We start from the raw sequence: 15,796 nt of genomic DNA on the forward strand, positions 1-15,796 counted from the left end.
GAGCTGTCGGGTGATGTAACATTTATGGGGATATGTTGTGTTTTGGGCCACTTATGGTACTTTAGAAAAATGTGCGGTTTTTATTTTTTTCTGCCTGGGGATTATTAAGTTAATGCATTAACTGCCTTAATTATATCACAGGCAGAGGGGAGGGATTGTTTGCTGTATGTGTGTAGGTTTGGAAATGATTGACTGGACAGATCAAACTTTTGCCAAGAATACAATTTCACATCAACAGACTGTTTTCTTCTTCTATGTATGTTGAAGGAAATAGGCATTTGAATCTGGGGACTTTTTAAATACGATGGGTATGCAGCAAACACATTCCCCCAATTTTCCTGCGCAAAGTCGGCATTGTGGCAGTTTCTGTAGTGTAGTGGTTATCACGTTCGCCTCACACGCGAAAGGTCCCAGGTTCGAAACCTGGCAGAAACATTATTTAATTTTTGCTAAATCTGCTGACGTTAGAAGTCTTCTGAATTGGAAATGCACCTGCTTGACTATGAATCCAAAAATCACGTATACTCGGCAAGACGTAAGCGATCTGTTAGCTGAATAAAGTGGTTTCCAAAAACCTGAAGCTAATGTTGTCTGAGAAAAAGCTAAATTGCACTCATTAAATCAGCATGCGCCATGTGCAAGTACCGAATGCAAGACAGCATTTTCTGTCTTGCAGTCAGTGCTTGCACATGGCGCATGCTACTCCGGTCTCAACATGGATGTGCACAGCTGTAGTTTCTGTAGTGTAGTGGTTATCACGTTCGCCTAACACGCGAAAGGTCGCCGGGCAGAAACATTGCTTTTGTTCTGTTTTGGATTCCTTTTTGTTAGAATGCGGCTTTTCGAAGTCTCTTTGCAAATTTCAAGTGCATCTGTTCTTTTTGTCATATTCCCTACAATGGGAGAAGGGTTTTGTGCAAAAATCACCGTCGACAAAAGCAAAACTCATGCTCGCTGTATTTTCAGAGATGGATTTTCTACTAAAAATGCAAGAAAATCATGTTTACTCACATGAGCGATCAGCTTGCTGAATAGAGTTGTGGCGAAAGTGACCTCGCCACTGGTTTTTGGAGAGGAATATTTGCCAACCTTTTGCTCTGTGACTATGGCCCCTTTTAATTTGTTTTGGCTGAGAGACCCTATTTGTGGCCATTGGGACTTTAGACAATGGTTCTTCGAACTCCCGAACAGTCGACGTGGCCGCCATTCGACATTGGAACACGCGGTGGCGGCCATCTTGTTCGCATTGACTTAAACCACGAATAGACTTCAAGGGGACTTTGCCGCGAATGCCCTGGAGCTATTTTCGGCATGAAAACCTCGCGGTTCCAGGTCGGTCCTCCAGCGGCACTTAGCCGCCAATCTATGGAACTGTTTTGGGCATGAAATCCCGGGTTCGCCTGGGCAAAATTATGACTTCTATTTAATTTCTGAACCCCTGATCTGATCTGGGTGATTTTCGGATATGTCGCTCACCCAGATCAGAGCTGTCGGGTGATGTAACATTTATGGGGATATGTTGTGTTTTGGGCCACTTATGGTACTTTAGAAAAATGTGCGGTTTTTATTTTTTTCTGCCTGGGGATTATTAAGTTAATGCATTAACTGCCTTAATTATATCACAGGCAGAGGGGAGGGATTGTTTGCTGTATGTGTGTAGGTTTGGAAATGATTGACTGGACAGATCAAACTTTTGCCAAGAATACAATTTCACATCAACAGACTGTTTTCTTCTTCTATGTATGTTGAAGGAAATAGGCATTTGAATCTGGGGACTTTTTAAATACGATGGGTATGCAGCAAACACATTCCCCCAATTTTCCTGCGCAAAGTCGGCATTGTGGCAGTTTCTGTAGTGTAGTGGTTATCACGTTCGCCTCACACGCGAAAGGTCCCAGGTTCGAAACCTGGCAGAAACATTATTTAATTTTTGCTAAATCTGCTGACGTTAGAAGTCTTCTGAATTGGAAATGCACCTGCTTGACTATGAATCCAAAAATCACGTATACTCGGCAAGACGTAAGCGATCTGTTAGCTGAATTAAGTGGTTATCACGCGAAAGGTCCCCGGTTCGAAACCGGGCAGAAACATTGCTTTTGTTCTGTTTTGGATTCCTTTTTGTTAGAATGCGGCTTTTCGAAGTCTCTTTGCAAATTTCAAGTGCATCTGTTCTTTTTGTCATATTCCCTACAATGGGAGAAGGGTTTTGTGCAAAAATCACCGTCGACAAAAGCAAAACTCATGCTCGCTGTACTTTCAGAGATGGATTTTCTACTAAAAATGCAAGAAAATCATGTTTACTCACATGAGCGATCAGCTTGCTGAATAGAGTTGTGGCGAAAGTGACCTCGCCACTGGTTTTTGGAGAGGAATATTTGCCAACCTTTTGCTCTGTGACTATGGCCCCTTTTAATTAGTTTTGGCTGAGAGACCCTATTTGTGGCCATTGGGACTTTAGACAATGGTTCTTCAAACTCCCGAACAGTCGACGTGGCCGCCATTCGACATTGGAACACGCGGTGGCGGCCATCTTGTTCGCATTGACTTAAACCACGAATAGACTTCAAGGGGACTTTGCCGCGAATGCCCTGGAGCTATTTTCGGCATGAAAACCTCGCGGTTCCAGGTCGGTCCTCCAGCGGCACTTAGCCGCCAATCTATGGAACTGTTTTGGGCATGAAATCCCGGGTTCGCCTGGGCAAAATTATGACTTCTATGAAATTTCTGAACCCCTGATATGATCCGGGTGATTTTCGGATATGTCGCTCACCCAGATCAGAGCTGTCGGGTGATGTAACATTTATGGGATATGTTGTGTTTTGGGCCACTTATGGTACTTTAGAAAAATGTGAGTTTTTTATTTTTTACTGCCTGGGGATAATTAAGTTAATGCATTAACTGCCTTAATTATATCACAGGCAGAGGGGAGGGATTGTTTGCTGTATGTGTGTAGGTTTGGAAATGATTAACTGGACAGATCAAACTTTTGCCAAGAATACAATTTCACATCAACAGACTGTTTTCTTCTTCTATGTATGTTGAAGGAAATAGGCATTTGAATCTGGGGACTTTTTAAATACGATGGGTATGCAGCAAACACATTCCCCCAATTTTCCTGTGCAAAGTCGGCATTGTGGCAGTTTCTGTAGTGTAGTGGTTATCACGTTCGCCTCACACGCAAAAGGTCCCAGGTTCGAAACCTGGCAGAAACATTATTTAATTTTTGCTAAATCTGCTGACGTTAGAAGTCTTCTGAATTGGAAATGCACCTGCTTGACTATGAATCCAAAAATCACGTATACTCGGCAAGACGTAAGCGATCTGTTAGCTGAATAAAGTGGTTTCCAAAAACCTGAAGCCAATGTTGTCTGAGAAAAAGCTGAATTGCACTCATTAAATCAGCATGCGCCATGTGCAAGTACCGAATGCAAGACAGCATTTTCTGTCTTGCATTCAGTGCTTGCACATGGCGCATGCTACTCCGGTCTCAACATGGATGTACACAGCTGTAGTTTCTGTAGTGTAGTGGTTATCACGTTCGCCTAACACGCGAAAGGTCCCCGGTTCGAAACCGGGCAGAAACATTGCTTTTGTTCTGTTTTGGATTCCTTTTTGTTAGAATGCGGCTTTTCGAAGTCTCTTTGCAAATTTCAAGTGCATCTGTTCCTTTTGTCATATTCCCTACAATGGGAGAAGGGTTTTGTGCAAAAATCACCGTCGACAAAAGCAAAACTCCTGCTCGCTGTACTTTCAGAGATGGATTTTCTACTAAAAATGCAAGAAAATCATGTTTACTCACATGAGCGATCAGCTTGCTGAATAGAGTTGTGGCGAAAGTGACCTCGCCACTGGTTTTTGGAGAGGAATATTTGCCAACCTTTTGCTCTGTGACTATGGCCCCTTTTAATTTGTTTTGGCTGAGAGACCGTATTTGTGGCCATTGGGACTTTAGACAATGGTTCTTCGAATGGTTCTTCGGAAATGATTGACTGGACAGATCAAACTTTTGCCAAGAATACAATTTCACATCAACAGACTGTTTTCTTCTTCTATGTATGTTGAAGGAAATAGGCATTTGAATCTGGGGACTTTTTAAATACGATGGGTATGCAGCAAACACATTCCCCCAATTTTCCTGTGCAAAGTCGGCATTGTGGCAGTTTCTGTAGTGTAGTGGTTATCACGTTCGCCTCACACGCAAAAGGTCCCAGGTTCGAAACCTGGCAGAAACATTATTTAATTTTTGCTAAATCTGCTGACGTTAGAAGTCTTCTGAATTGGAAATGCACCTGCTTGACTATGAATCCAAAAATCACGTATACTCGGCAAGACGTAAGCGATCTGTTAGCTGAATAAAGTGGTTATCACGCGAAAGTTCCCCGGTTCGAAACCGGGCAGAAACATTGCTTTTGTTCCGTTTTGGATTCCTTTTTGTTAGAATGCGGCTTTTCGAAGTCTCTTTGCAAATTTCAAGTGCATCTGTTCTTTTTGTCATATTCCCTACAATGGGAGAAGGGTTTTGTGCAAAAATCACCGTCGACAAAAGCAAAACTCATGCTCGCTGTACTTTCAGAGATGGATTTTCAACTAAAAATGCAAGAAAATCATGTTTACTCACATGAGCGATGAGCTTGCTGAATAGAGTTGTGGCGAAAGTGACCTCGCCACTGGTTTTTGGAGAGGAATATTTGCCAACCTTTTGCTCTGTGACTATGGCCCCTTTTAATTTGTTTTGGCTGAGAGACCCTATTTGTGGCCATTGGGACTTTAGACAATGGTTCTTCGAACTCCCGAACAGTCGACGTGGCCGCCATTCGACATTGGAACACGCGGTGGCGGACATCTTGTTCGCATTGACTTAAACCACGAATAGACTTCAAGGGGACTTTGCCACGAATGCCCTGGAGCTATTTTCGGCATGAAAACCTCGCGGTTCCAGGTCGGTCCTCCAGCGGCACTTAGCCGCCAATCTATGGAACTGTTTTGGGCATGAAATCCCGGGTTCGCCTGGGCAAAATTATGACTTCTATGAAATTTCTGAACCCCTGATCTGATCTGGGTGAGTTTCGGATATGTCGCTCACCCAGATCAGAGCTGTCGGGTGATGTAACATTTATGTGGATATGTTGTGTTTTGGGCCACTTATGGTACTTTAGAAAAATGTGCGTTTTTTATTTTTTTTCTGCCTGGGGATAATTAAGTTAATGCATTAACTGCCTTAATTATATCACAGGCAGAGGGGAGGGATTGTTTACTGTATGTGTGTAGGTTTGGAAATGATTGACTGGACAGATCAAACTTTTGCCAAGAATACAATTTCACATCAACAGACTGTTTTCTTCTTCTATGTATGTTGAAGGAAATAGGCATTTGAATCTGGGGACTTTTTAAATACGATGGGTATGCAGCAAACACATTCCCCCAATTTTCCTGTGCAAAGTCGGCATTGTGGCAGTTTCTGTAGTGTAGTGGTTATCACGTTCGCCTCACACGCAAAAGGTCCCAGGTTCGAAACCTGGCAGAAACATTATTTAATTTTTGCTAAATCTGCTGACGTTAGAAGTCTTCTGAATTGGAAATGCACCTGCTTGACTATGAATCCAAAAATCACGTATACTCGGCAAGACGTAAGCGATCTGTTAGCTGAATAAAGTGGTTTCCAAAAACCTGAAGCCAATGTTGTCTGAGAAAAAGCTGAATTGCACTCATTAAATCAGCATGCGCCATGTGCAAGTACCGAATGCAAGACAGCATTTTCTGTCTTGCATTCAGTGCTTGCACATGGCGCATGCTACTCCGGTCTCAACATGGATGTGCACAGCTGTAGTTTCTGTAGTGTAGTGGATATCACGTTCGCCTAACACGCGAAAGGTCCCCGGTTCGAAACCGGGCAGAAACATTGCTTTTGTTCTGTTTTGGATTCCTTTTTGTTAGAATGCGGCTTTTCGAAGTCTCTTTGCAAATTTCAAGTGCATCTGTTCCTTTTGTCATATTCCCTACAATGGGAGAAGGGTTTTGTGCAAAAATCACCGTCGACAAAAGCAAAACTCCTGCTCGCTGTACTTTCAGAGATGGATTTTCTACTAAAAATGCAAGAAAATCATGTTTACTCACATGAGCGATCAGCTTGCTGAATAGAGTTGTGGCGAAAGTGACCTCGCCACTGGTTTTTGGAGAGGAATATTTGCCAACCTTTTGCTCTGTGACTATGGCCCCTTTTAATTTGTTTTGGCTGAGAGACCGTATTTGTGGCCATTGGGACTTTAGACAATGGTTCTTCGAATGGTTCTTCGGAAATGATTGACTGGACAGATCAAACTTTTGCCAAGAATACAATTTCACATCAACAGACTGTTTTCTTCTTCTATGTATGTTGAAGGAAATAGGCATTTGAATCTGGGGACTTTTTAAATACGATGGGTATGCAGCAAACACATTCCCCCAATTTTCCTGTGCAAAGTCGGCATTGTGGCAGTTTCTGTAGTGTAGTGGTTATCACGTTCGCCTCACACGCGAAAGGTCCCAGGTTCGAAACCTGGCAGAAACATTATTTAATTTTTGCTAAATCTGCTGATGTTAGAAGTCTTCTGAATTGGAAATGCACCTGCTTGACTATGAATCCAAAAATCACGTATACTCGGCAAGACGTAAGCGATCTGTTAGCTGAATAAAGTGGTTATCACGCGAAAGGTCCCCGGTTCGAAACCGGGCAGAAACATTGCTTTTGTTCTGTTTTGGATTCCTTTTTGTTAGAATGCGGCTTTTCGAAGTCTCTTTGCAAATTTCAAGTGCATCTGTTCTTTTTGTCATATTCCCTACAATGGGAGAAGGGTTTTGTGCAAAAATCACGTCGACAAAAGCAAAACTCATGCTCGCTGTATTTTCAGAGATGGATTTTCTACTAAAAATGCAAGAAAATCATGTTTACTCACATGAGCGATCAGCTTGCTGAATAGAGTTGTGGCGAAAGTGACCTCGCCACTGGTTTTTGGAGAGGAATATTTGCCAACCTTTTGCTCTGTGACTATGGCCCCTTTTAATTTGTTTTGGCTGAGAGACCGTATTTGTGGCCATTGGGACTTTAGACAATGGTTCTTCGAATGGTTCTTCGGAAATGATTGACTGGACAGATCAAACTTTTGCCAAGAATACAATTTCACATCAACAGACTGTTTTCTTCTTCTATGTATGTTGAAGGAAATAGGCATTTGAATCTGGGGACTTTTTAAATACGATGGGTATGCAGCAAACACATTCCCCCAATTTTCCTGTGCAAAGTCGGCATTGTGGCAGTTTCTGTAGTGTAGTGGTTATCACGTTCGCCTCACACGCAAAAGGTCCCAGGTTCGAAACCTGGCAGAAACATTATTTAATTTTTGCTAAATCTGCTGACGTTAGAAGTCTTCTGAATTGGAAATGCACCTGCTTGACTATGAATCCAAAAATCACGTATACTCGGCAAGACGTAAGCGATCTGTTAGCTGAATAAAGTGGTTATCACGCGAAAGGTCCCCGGTTCGAAACCGGGCAGAAACATTGCTTTTGTTCCGTTTTGGATTCCTTTTTGTTAGAATGCGGCTTTTCGAAGTCTCTTTGCAAATTTCAAGTGCATCTGTTCTTTTTGTCATATTCCCTACAATGGGAGAAGGGTTTTGTGCAAAAATCACCGTCGACAAAAGCAAAACTCATGCTCGCTGTATTTTCAGAGATGGATTTTCAACTAAAAATGCAAGAAAATCATGTTTACTCACATGAGCGATGAGCTTGCTGAATAGAGTTGTGGCGAAAGTGACCTCGCCACTGGTTTTTGGAGAGGAATATTTGCCAACCTTTTGCTCTGTGACTATGGCCCCTTTTAATTTGTTTTGGCTGAGAGACCCTATTTGTGGCCATTGGGACTTTAGACAATGGTTCTTCGAACTCCCGAACAGTCGACGTGGCCGCCATTCGACATTGGAACACGCGGTGGCGGACATCTTGTTCGCATTGACTTAAACCACGAATAGACTTCAAGGGGACTTTGCCACGAATGCCCTGGAGCTATTTTCGGCATGAAAACCTCGCGGTTCCAGGTCGGTCCTCCAGCGGCACTTAGCCGCCAATCTATGGAACTGTTTTGGGCATGAAATCCCGGGTTCGCCTGGGCAAAATTATGACTTCTATGAAATTTCTGAACCCCTGATCTGATCTGGGTGAGTTTCGGATATGTCGCTCACCCAGATCAGAGCTGTCGGGTGATGTAACATTTATGTGGATATGTTGTGTTTTGGGCCACTTATGGTACTTTAGAAAAATGTGCGTTTTTTATTTTTTTTCTGCCTGGGGATAATTAAGTTAATGCATTAACTGCCTTAATTATATCACAGGCAGAGGGGAGGGATTGTTTACTGTATGTGTGTAGGTTTGGAAATGATTGACTGGACAGATCAAACTTTTGCCAAGAATACAATTTCACATCAACAGACTGTTTTCTTCTTCTATGTATGTTGAAGGAAATAGGCATTTGAATCTGGGGACTTTTTAAATACGATGGGTATGCAGCAAACACATTCCCCCAATTTTCCTGTGCAAAGTCGGCATTGTGGCAGTTTCTGTAGTGTAGTGGTTATCACGTTCGCCTCACACGCGAAAGGTCCCAGGTTCGAAACCTGGCAGAAACATTATTTAATTTTTGCTAAATCTGCTGACGTTAGAAGTCTTCTGAATTGGAAATGCACCTGCTTGACTATGAATCCAAAAATCACGTATACTCGGCAAGACGTAAGCGATCTGTTAGCTGAATAAAGTGGTTATCACGCGAAAGGTCCCCGGTTCGAAACCGGGCAGAAACATTGCTTTTGTTCTGTTTTGGATTCCTTTTTGTTAGAATGCGGCTTTTCGAAGTCTCTTTGCAAATTTCAAGTGCATCTGTTCTTTTTGTCATATTCCCTACAATGGGAGAAGGGTTTTGTGCAAAAATCACGTCGACAAAAGCAAAACTCATGCTCGCTGTATTTTCAGAGATGGATTTTCTACTAAAAATGCAAGAAAATCATGTTTACTCACATGAGCGATCAGCTTGCTGAATAGAGTTGTGGCGAAAGTGACCTCGCCACTGGTTTTTGGAGAGGAATATTTGCCAACCTTTTGCTCTGTGACTATGGCCCCTTTTAATTTGTTTTGGCTGAGAGACCCTATTTGTGGCCATTGGGACTTTAGACAATGGTTCTTCGAACTCCCGAACAGTCGACGTGGCCGCCATTCGACATTGGAACACGCGGTGGCGGCCATCTTGTTCGCATTGACTTAAACCACGAATAGACTTCAAGGGGACTTTGCCGCGAATGCCCTGGAGCTATTTTCGGCATGAAAACCTCGCGGTTCCAGGTCGGTCCTCCAGCGGCACTTAGCCGCCAATCTATGGAACTGTTTTGGGCATGAAATCCCGGGTTCGCCTGGGCAAAATTATGACTTCTATGAAATTTCTGAACCCCTGATATGATCCGGGTGATTTTCGGATATGTCGCTCACCCAGATCAGAGCTGTCGGGTGATGTAACATTTATGGGATATGTTGTGTTTTGGGCCACTTATGGTACTTTAGAAAAATGTGAGTTTTTTATTTTTTACTGCCTGGGGATAATTAAGTTAATGCATTAACTGCCTTAATTATATCACAGGCAGAGGGGAGGGATTGTTTGCTGTATGTGTGTAGGTTTGGAAATGATTAACTGGACAGATCAAACTTTTGCCAAGAATACAATTTCACATCAACAGACTGTTTTCTTCTTCTATGTATGTTGAAGGAAATAGGCATTTGAATCTGGGGACTTTTTAAATACGATGGGTATGCAGCAAACACATTCCCCCAATTTTCCTGTGCAAAGTCGGCATTGTGGCAGTTTCTGTAGTGTAGTGGTTATCACGTTCGCCTCACACGCAAAAGGTCCCAGGTTCGAAACCTGGCAGAAACATTATTTAATTTTTGCTAAATCTGCTGACGTTAGAAGTCTTCTGAATTGGAAATGCACCTGCTTGACTATGAATCCAAAAATCACGTATACTCGGCAAGACGTAAGCGATCTGTTAGCTGAATAAAGTGGTTTCCAAAAACCTGAAGCCAATGTTGTCTGAGAAAAAGCTGAATTGCACTCATTAAATCAGCATGCGCCATGTGCAAGTACCGAATGCAAGACAGCATTTTCTGTCTTGCATTCAGTGCTTGCACATGGCGCATGCTACTCCGGTCTCAACATGGATGTACACAGCTGTAGTTTCTGTAGTGTAGTGGTTATCACGTTCGCCTAACACGCGAAAGGTCCCCGGTTCGAAACCGGGCAGAAACATTGTTTTTGTTCTGTTTTGGATTCCTTTTTGTTAGAATGCGGCTTTTCGAAGTCTCTTTGCAAATTTCAAGTGCATCTGTTCCTTTTGTCATATTCCCTACAATGGGAGAAGGGTTTTGTGCAAAAATCACCGTCGACAAAAGCAAAACTCCTGCTCGCTGTACTTTCAGAGATGGATTTTCTACTAAAAATGCAAGAAAATCATGTTTACTCACATGAGCGATCAGCTTGCTGAATAGAGTTGTGGCAAAAGTGACCTCGCCACTGGTTTTTGGAGAGGAATATTTGCCAACCTTTTGCTCTGTGACTATGGCCCCTTTTAATTTGTTTTGGCTGAGAGACCGTATTTGTGGCCATTGGGACTTTAGACAATGGTTCTTCGAATGGTTCTTCGGAAATGATTGACTGGACAGATCAAACTTTTGCCAAGAATACAATTTCACATCAACAGACTGTTTTCTTCTTCTATGTATGTTGAAGGAAATAGGCATTTGAATCTGGGGACTTTTCAAATACGATGGGTATGCAGCAAACACATTCCCCCAATTTTCCTGTGCAAAGTCAGCATTGTGGCAGTTTCTGTAGTGTAGTGATTATCACGTTCGCCTCACACGCGAAAGGTCCCAGGTTCGAAACCTGGCAGAAACATTATTTAATTTTTGCTAAATCTGCTGATGTTAGAAGTCTTCTGAATTGGAAATGCACCTGCTTGACTATGAATCCAAAAATCACGTATACTCGGCAAGACGTAAGCGATCTGTTAGCTGAATAAAGTGGTTATCACGCGAAAGGTCCCCGGTTCGAAACCGGGCAGAAACATTGCTTTTGTTCTGTTTTGGATTCCTTTTTGTTAGAATGCGGCTTTTCGAAGTCTCTTTGCAAATTTCAAGTGCATCTGTTCTTTTTGTCATATTCCCTACAATGGGAGAAGGGTTTTGTGCAAAAATCACGTCGACAAAAGCAAAACTCATGCTCACTGTATTTTCAGAGATGGATTTTCTACTAAAAATGCAAGAAAATCATGTTTACTCACATGAGCGATCAGCTTGCTGAATAGAGTTGTGGCGAAAGTGACCTCGCCACTGGTTTTTGGAGAGGAATATTTGCCAACCTTTTGCTCTGTGACTATGGCCCCTTTTAATTTGTTTTGGCTGAGAGACCCTATTTGTGGCCATTGGGACTTTAGACAATGGTTCTTCGAATGGTTCTTCGGAAATGATTGACTGGACAGATCAAACTTTTGCCAAGAATACAATTTCACATCAACAGACTGTTTTCTTCTTCTATGTATGTTGAAGGAAATAGGCATTTGAATCTGGGGACTTTTTAAATACGATGGGTATGCAGCAAACACATTCCCCCAATTTTCCTGTGCAAAGTTGGCATTGTGGCAGTTTCTGTAGTGTAGTGGTTATCACGTTCGCCTCACACGCAAAAGGTCCCAGGTTCGAAACCTGGCAGAAACATTATTTAATTTTTGCTAAATCTGCTGACGTTAGAAGTCTTCTGAATTGGAAATGCACCTGCTTGACTATGAATCCAAAAATCACGTATACTCGGCAAGACGTAAGCGATCTGTTAGCTGAATAAAGTGGTTATCACGCGAAAGGTCCCCGGTTCGAAACCGGGCAGAAACATTGCTTTTGTTCCGTTTTGGATTCCTTTTTGTTAGAATGCGGCTTTTCGAAGTCTCTTTGCAAATTTCAAGTGCATCTGTTCTTTTTGTCATATTCCCTACAATGGGAGAAGGGTTTTGTGCAAAAATCACCGTCGACAAAAGCAAAACTCATGCTCGCTGTACTTTCAGAGATGGATTTTCAACTAAAAATGCAAGAAAATCATGTTTACTCACATGAGCGATGAGCTTGCTGAATAGAGTTGTGGCGAAAGTGACCTCGCCACTGGTTTTTGGAGAGGAATATTTGCCAACCTTTTGCTCTGTGACTATGGCCCCTTTTAATTTGTTTTGGCTGAGAGACCCTATTTGTGGCCATTGGGACTTTAGACAATGGTTCTTCGAACTCCCGAACAGTCGACGTGGCCGCCATTCGACATTGGAACACGCGGTGGCGGACATCTTGTTCGCATTGACTTAAACCACGAATAGACTTCAAGGGGACTTTGCCACGAATGCCCTGGAGCTATTTTCGGCATGAAAACCTCGCGGTTCCAGGTCGGTCCTCCAGCGGCACTTAGCCGCCAATCTATGGAACTGTTTTGGGCATGAAATCCCGGGTTCGCCTGGGCAAAATTATGACTTCTATGAAATTTCTGAACCCCTGATCTGATCTGGGTGAGTTTCGGATATGTCGATCACCCAGATCAGAGCTGTCGGGTGATGTAACATTTATGTGGATATGTTGTGTTTTGGGCCACTTATGGTACTTTAGAAAAATGTGCGTTTTTTATTTTTTTTCTGCCTGGGGATAATTAAGTTAATGCATTAACTGCCTTAATTATATCACAGGCAGAGGGGAGGGATTGTTTACTGTATGTGTGTAGGTTTGGAAATGATTGACTGGACAGATCAAACTTTTGCCAAGAATACAATTTCACATCAACAGACTGTTTTCTTCTTCTATGTATGTTGAAGGAAATAGGCATTTGAATCTGGGGACTTTTTAAATACGATGGGTATGCAGCAAACACATTCCCCCAATTTTCCTGTGCAAAGTAGGCATTGTGGCAGTTTCTGTAGTGTAGTGGTTATCACGTTCGCCTCACACGCGAAAGGTCCCAGGTTCGAAACCTGGCAGAAACATTATTTAATTTTTGCTAAATCTGCTGACGTTAGAAGTCTTCTGAATTGGAAATGCACCTGCTTGACTATGAATCCAAAAATCACGTATACTCGGCAAGACGTAAGCGATCTGTTAGCTGAATAAAGTGGTTATCACGCGAAAGGTCCCCGGTTCGAAACCGGGCAGAAACATTGCTTTTGTTCTGTTTTGGATTCCTTTTTGTTAGAATGCGGCTTTTCGAAGTCTCTTTGCAAATTTCAAGTGCATCTGTTCTTTTTGTCATATTCCCTACAATGGGAGAAGGGTTTTGTGCAAAAATCACGTCGACAAAAGCAAAACTCATGCTCGCTGTATTTTCAGAGATGGATTTTCTACTAAAAATGCAAGAAAATCATGTTTACTCACATGAGCGATCAGCTTGCTGAATAGAGTTGTGGCGAAAGTGACCTCGCCACTGGTTTTTGGAGAGGAATATTTGCCAACCTTTTGCTCTGTGACTATGGCCCCTTTTAATTTGTTTTGGCTGAGAGACCCTATTTGTGGCCATTGGGACTTTAGACAATGGTTCTTCGAACTCCCGAACAGTCGACGTGGCCGCCATTCGACATTGGAACACGCGGTGGCGGCCATCTTGTTCGCATTGACTTAAACCACGAATAGACTTCAAGGGGACTTTGCCGCGAATGCCCTGGAGCTATTTTCGGCATGAAAACCTCGCGGTTCCAGGTCGGTCCTCCAGCGGCACTTAGCCGCCAATCTATGGAACTGTTTTGGGCATGAAATCCCGGGTTCGCCTGGGCAAAATTATGACTTCTATGAAATTTCTGAACCCCTGATCTGATCCGGGTGATTTTCGGATATGTCGCTCACCCAGATCAGAGCTGTCGGGTGATGTAACATTTATGGGGATATGTTGTGTTTTGGGCCACTTATGGTACTTTAGAAAAATGTGCGTTTTTTATTTTTTTCTGCCTGGGGATAATTAAGTTAATGCATTAACTGCCTTAATTATATCACAGGCAGAGGGGAGGGATTGTTTGCTGTATGTGTGTAGGTTTGGAAATGATTAACTGGACAGATCAAACTTTTGCCAAGAATACAATTTCACATCAACAGACTGTTTTCTTCTTCTATGTATGTTGAAGGAAATAGGCATTTGAATCTGGGGACTTTTTAAATACGATGGGTATGCAGCAAACACATTCCCCCAATTTTCCTGTGCAAAGTCGGCATTGTGGCAGTTTCTGTAGTGTAGTGGTTATCACGTTCGCCTCACACGCGAAAGGTCCCAGGTTCGAAACCTGGCAGAAACATTATTTAATTTTTGCTAAATCTGCTGACGTTAGAAGTCTTCTGAATTGGAAATGCACCTGCTTGACTATGAATCCAAAAATCACGTATACTCGGCAAGACGTAAGCGATCTGTTAGCTGAATAAAGTGGTTTCCAAAAACCTGAAGCCAATGTTGTCTGAGAAAAAGCTGAATTGCACTCATTAAATCAGCATGCGCCATGTGCAAGTACCGAATGCAAGACAGCATTTTCTGTCTTGCATTCAGTGCTTGCACATGGCGCATGCTACTCCGGTCTCAACATGGATGTGCACAGCTGTAGTTTCTGTAGTGTAGTGGTTATCACATTCGCGTAACACGCGAAAGGTCCCCGGATCGAAACCGGGCAGAAACATTGCTTTTGTTCTGTTTTGGATTCCTTTTTGTTAGAATGCGGCTTTTCAAAGTCTCTTTGCAAATTTCAAGTGCATCTGTTCCTTTTGTCATATTCCCTACAATGGGAGAAGGGTTTTGTGCAAAAATCACCGTCGACAAAAGCAAAACTCATGCTCGCTGTACTTTCAGAGATGGATTTTCTACTAAAAATGCAAGAAAATCATGTTTACTCACATGAGCGATCAGCTTGCTGAATAGAGTTGTGGCGAAAGTGACCTCGCCACTGGTTTTTGGAGAGGAATATTTGCCAACCTTTTGCTCTGTGACTATGGCCCCTTTTAATTTGTTTTGGCTGAGAGACCCTATTTGTGGCCATTGGGACTTTAGACAATGGTTCTTTGAACTCCCGAACAGTCGACATGGCCGCCATTCGACATTGGAACACGCGGTGGCGGACATCTTGTTCGCATTGACTTAAACCACGAATAGACTTCAAGGGGACTTTGCCACGAATGCCCTGGAGCTATTTTCGGCATGAAAACCTCGCGGTTCCAGGTCGGTCCTCCAGCGGCACTTAGCCGCCAATCTATGGAACTGTTTTGGGCATGAAATCCCGGGTTCGCCTGGGCAAAATTATGACTTCTATGAAATTTCTGAACCCCTGATCTGATCTGCGTGATTTTCGGATATGTCGCTCACCCAGATCAGAGCTGTCGGGTGATGTAACATTTATGTGGATATGTTGTGTTTTGGGCCACTTATGGTACTTTAGAAAAATGTGCGTTTTTTTTTTTTTTTCTGCCTGGGGATAATTAAGTTAATGCATTAACTGCCTTAATTATATCACAGGCAGAGGGGAGGGATTGTTTACTGTATGTGTGTAGGTTTGGAAATGATTGACTGGACAGATCAAACTTTTGCCAAGAATACAATTTCACATCAACAGACTGTTTTCTTCTTCTATGTATGTTGAAGGAAATAGGCATTTGAATCTGGGGACTTTTTAAATACGATGGGTATGCAGCAAACACATTCCCCCAATTTTCCTGTGCAAAGTCGGCATTG

At 42.7% G+C, this 15,796-nt stretch overlaps 17 non-coding genes across 17 annotated transcripts; all 17 read left to right on the forward strand.

The window, feature by feature from the left end:
• The first annotated feature begins 362 nt into the window (after window positions 1-362).
• Window positions 363-435, forward strand: TRNAV-CAC (transfer RNA valine (anticodon CAC)). The gene has a single exon. It is a non-coding gene; the product is annotated as a tRNA-Val (tRNA).
• A 1,411-nt stretch (window positions 436-1,846) lies between these two features.
• On the forward strand, window positions 1,847-1,919 carry TRNAV-CAC (transfer RNA valine (anticodon CAC)). Its single transcript has one exon. It is a non-coding gene; the product is annotated as a tRNA-Val (tRNA).
• Window positions 1,920-3,139: 1,220 nt separating this feature from the next.
• Window positions 3,140-3,212, forward strand: TRNAV-CAC (transfer RNA valine (anticodon CAC)). Its single transcript has one exon. It is a non-coding gene; the product is annotated as a tRNA-Val (tRNA).
• A 299-nt stretch (window positions 3,213-3,511) lies between these two features.
• TRNAV-AAC (transfer RNA valine (anticodon AAC)) lies at window positions 3,512-3,584 on the forward strand. Its single transcript has one exon. It is a non-coding gene; the product is annotated as a tRNA-Val (tRNA).
• A 575-nt stretch (window positions 3,585-4,159) lies between these two features.
• TRNAV-CAC (transfer RNA valine (anticodon CAC)) lies at window positions 4,160-4,232 on the forward strand. The gene has a single exon. It is a non-coding gene; the product is annotated as a tRNA-Val (tRNA).
• A 1,222-nt stretch (window positions 4,233-5,454) lies between these two features.
• Window positions 5,455-5,527, forward strand: TRNAV-CAC (transfer RNA valine (anticodon CAC)). The gene has a single exon. It is a non-coding gene; the product is annotated as a tRNA-Val (tRNA).
• Window positions 5,528-5,826: 299 nt separating this feature from the next.
• On the forward strand, window positions 5,827-5,899 carry TRNAV-AAC (transfer RNA valine (anticodon AAC)). The gene has a single exon. It is a non-coding gene; the product is annotated as a tRNA-Val (tRNA).
• A 575-nt stretch (window positions 5,900-6,474) lies between these two features.
• Window positions 6,475-6,547, forward strand: TRNAV-CAC (transfer RNA valine (anticodon CAC)). The gene has a single exon. It is a non-coding gene; the product is annotated as a tRNA-Val (tRNA).
• A 745-nt stretch (window positions 6,548-7,292) lies between these two features.
• On the forward strand, window positions 7,293-7,365 carry TRNAV-CAC (transfer RNA valine (anticodon CAC)). The gene has a single exon. It is a non-coding gene; the product is annotated as a tRNA-Val (tRNA).
• Window positions 7,366-8,587: 1,222 nt separating this feature from the next.
• On the forward strand, window positions 8,588-8,660 carry TRNAV-CAC (transfer RNA valine (anticodon CAC)). The gene has a single exon. It is a non-coding gene; the product is annotated as a tRNA-Val (tRNA).
• Window positions 8,661-9,879: 1,219 nt separating this feature from the next.
• TRNAV-CAC (transfer RNA valine (anticodon CAC)) lies at window positions 9,880-9,952 on the forward strand. The gene has a single exon. It is a non-coding gene; the product is annotated as a tRNA-Val (tRNA).
• A 299-nt stretch (window positions 9,953-10,251) lies between these two features.
• TRNAV-AAC (transfer RNA valine (anticodon AAC)) lies at window positions 10,252-10,324 on the forward strand. The gene has a single exon. It is a non-coding gene; the product is annotated as a tRNA-Val (tRNA).
• A 575-nt stretch (window positions 10,325-10,899) lies between these two features.
• On the forward strand, window positions 10,900-10,972 carry TRNAV-CAC (transfer RNA valine (anticodon CAC)). Its single transcript has one exon. It is a non-coding gene; the product is annotated as a tRNA-Val (tRNA).
• Window positions 10,973-11,717: 745 nt separating this feature from the next.
• TRNAV-CAC (transfer RNA valine (anticodon CAC)) lies at window positions 11,718-11,790 on the forward strand. Its single transcript has one exon. It is a non-coding gene; the product is annotated as a tRNA-Val (tRNA).
• A 1,222-nt stretch (window positions 11,791-13,012) lies between these two features.
• On the forward strand, window positions 13,013-13,085 carry TRNAV-CAC (transfer RNA valine (anticodon CAC)). Its single transcript has one exon. It is a non-coding gene; the product is annotated as a tRNA-Val (tRNA).
• Window positions 13,086-14,305: 1,220 nt separating this feature from the next.
• On the forward strand, window positions 14,306-14,378 carry TRNAV-CAC (transfer RNA valine (anticodon CAC)). Its single transcript has one exon. It is a non-coding gene; the product is annotated as a tRNA-Val (tRNA).
• Window positions 14,379-14,677: 299 nt separating this feature from the next.
• TRNAV-AAC (transfer RNA valine (anticodon AAC)) lies at window positions 14,678-14,750 on the forward strand. The gene has a single exon. It is a non-coding gene; the product is annotated as a tRNA-Val (tRNA).
• Window positions 14,751-15,796: the final 1,046 nt, after the last annotated feature.

Source organism: Pelobates fuscus, chromosome 2 (genome assembly GCF_036172605.1).
Source record: "Pelobates fuscus isolate aPelFus1 chromosome 2, aPelFus1.pri, whole genome shotgun sequence".
NCBI lineage: Eukaryota > Metazoa > Chordata > Amphibia > Anura > Pelobatidae > Pelobates > Pelobates fuscus.